Source organism: Musa acuminata, unplaced genomic scaffold (genome assembly GCF_036884655.1).
Source record: "Musa acuminata AAA Group cultivar baxijiao unplaced genomic scaffold, Cavendish_Baxijiao_AAA HiC_scaffold_106, whole genome shotgun sequence".
Lineage (NCBI taxonomy): Eukaryota > Viridiplantae > Streptophyta > Magnoliopsida > Zingiberales > Musaceae > Musa > Musa acuminata.
In genome coordinates, this window is record NW_027020385.1 from 92,501 (window position 1) to 95,000 (window position 2,500).

Genomic DNA, 2,500 nt, shown 5'->3' on the forward strand with positions numbered 1-2,500 from the left:
CGCTCGCGCAGCCAAAAATGACCAGTTTTGGCCCGTTTTTGGGCTGTTTTGGCCTGTTTATGGTCCGTTCTTGCGTGGTGCGGTGACCGTCGTGAGCGGAGCAAAACGTCAGCCATCTCAGCACCCTGGAACCCCCCGGGTGGCACAGGGCTGGATGGGGCTTTCGTATATAGCAGGGACGGTGCTGCCTCTCGCTTCGCTCGCTGTCCGCCGCTCGCCGCTCGCTCGCGCAGCCAAAAATGGCCAGTTTTGGCCCGTTTTTGGGCCGTTTTGGCCAGTTTTTGGCCTGTTCTTGCATTGCGCGGTGACCGTCGAGAGCGGAGCAAAACGTCAGCCATCTCAGCACCCTGGAACCCCCCGGGTGGCACAGGGCTGGATGGGGCTTTCGTATAGCAGGGACGGTGCTGCCTCTCGCTTCGCTCGCTGTCCGCCGCTCGCCGCTCGCTCGTGCAGCCAAAAATGGCCAGTTTTGGCCCGTTTTTGGGCCGTTTTGGCCAGTTTTTGGCCTGTTCTTGCATTGCGCGGTGACCGTCGAGAGCGGAGCAAAACGTCAGCCATCTCAGCACCCTGGAACCCCCCGGGTGGCACAGGGCTGGATGGGGCTTTCGTATAGCAGGGACGGTGCTGCCTCTCGCTTCGCTCGCTGTCCGCCGCTCGCCGCTCGCTCGTGCAGCCAAAAATGGCCAGTTTTGGCCCGTTTTTGGGCCGTTTTGGCCAGTTTTTGGCCTGTTCTTGCATTGCGCGGTGACCGTCGAGAGCGGAGCAAAACGTCAGCCATCTCAGCACCCTGGAACCCCCCGGGTGGCACAGGGCTGGATGGGGCTTTCGTATAGCAGGGACGGTGCTGCCTCTCGCTTCGCTCGCTGTCCGCCGCTCGCCGCTCGCTCGTGCAGCCAAAAATGGCCAGTTTTGGCCCGTTTTTGGGCCGTTTTGGCCAGTTTTTGGCCTGTTCTTGCATTGCGCGGTGACCGTCGAGAGCGGAGCAAAACGTCAGCCATCTCAGCACCCTGGAACCCCCCGGGTGGCACAGGGCTGGATGGGGCTTTCGTATAGCAGGGACGGTGCTGCCTCTCGCTTCGCTCGCTGTCCGCCGCTCGCCGCTCGCTCGTGCAGCCAAAAATGGCCAGTTTTGGCCCGTTTTTGGGCCGTTTTGGCCAGTTTTTGGCCTGTTCTTGCATTGCGCGGTGACCGTCGAGAGCGGAGCAAAACGTCAGCCATCTCAGCACCCTGGAACCCCCCGGGTGGCACAGGGCTGGATGGGGCTTTCGTATAGCAGGGACGGTGCTGCCTCTCGCTTCGCTCGCTGTCCGCCGCTCGCCGCTCGCTCGCGCAGCCAAAAATGGCCAGTTTTGGCCCGTTTTTGGGCCGTTTTGGCCAGTTTTTGGCCTGTTCTTGCATTGCGCGGTGACCGTCGAGAGCGGAGCAAAACGTCAGCCATCTCAGCACCCTGGAACCCCCCGGGTGGCACAGGGCTGGATGGGGCTTTCGTATAGCAGGGACGGTGCTGCCTCTCGCTTCGCTCGCTGTCCGCCGCTCGCCGCTCGCGCAGCCAAAAATGGCCAGTTTTGGCCCGTTTTTGGGCCGTTTTGGCCAGTTTTTGGCCTGTTCTTGCATTGCGCGGTGACCGTCGAGAGCGGAGCAAAACGTCAGCCATCTCAGCACCCTGGAACCCCCCGGGTGGCACAGGGCTGGATGGGGCTTTCGTATAGCAGGGACGGTGCTGCCTCTCGCTTCGCTCGCTGTTCGCCGCTCGCCGCTCGCTCGCGCAGCCAAAAATGGCCAGTTTTGGCCCGTTTTTGGGCTGTTTTGGCCAGTTTTTGGCCTGTTCTTGCGTGGTGCGGTGACCGTCGTGAGCGGAGCAAAACGTCAGCCATCTCAGCACCCTGGAACCCCCCGGGTGGCACAGGGCTGGATGGGGCTTTCGTATAGCAGGGACGGTGCTGCCTCTCGCTTCGCTCGCTGTTCGCCGCTCGCCGCTCGCTCGCGCAGCCAAAAATGGCCAGTTTTGGCCCGTTTTTGGGCTGTTTTGGCCTGTTTTTGGGCTGTTCTTGTGTGGCGCGGTGACCGTCGTGAGCGGAGCAAAATGTCAGCCATCTCAGCACCCTGGAACCCCCCGGGTGGCACAGGGCTGGATGGGGCTTTCGTATAGCAGGGACGGTGCTGCCTCGCGCTTCGCTCGCTGTTCGCCGCTCTCCGCTCGCTCGCGCAGCAAAAAATGGCCAGTTTTGGCCCGTTTTTGGGCTGTTTTGGCCAGTTTTTGGCCTGTTCTTGCGTGCCGCGGCGACCGTCGTGAGCGGAGCAAAACGTCAGCCATCTCAGCACCCTGGAACCCCCCGGGTGGCACAGGGCTGGATGGGGCTTTCGTATAGCAGGGACGGTGCTGCCTCTCGCTTCGCTCGCTGTCCGCCGCTCGCTGCTCGCTCGCGCAGCCAAAAATGGCCAGTTTTGGCCCGTTTTTGGGCTGTTTTGGCCTGTTTTTGGGCTGTTCTTGTGTGCCGCG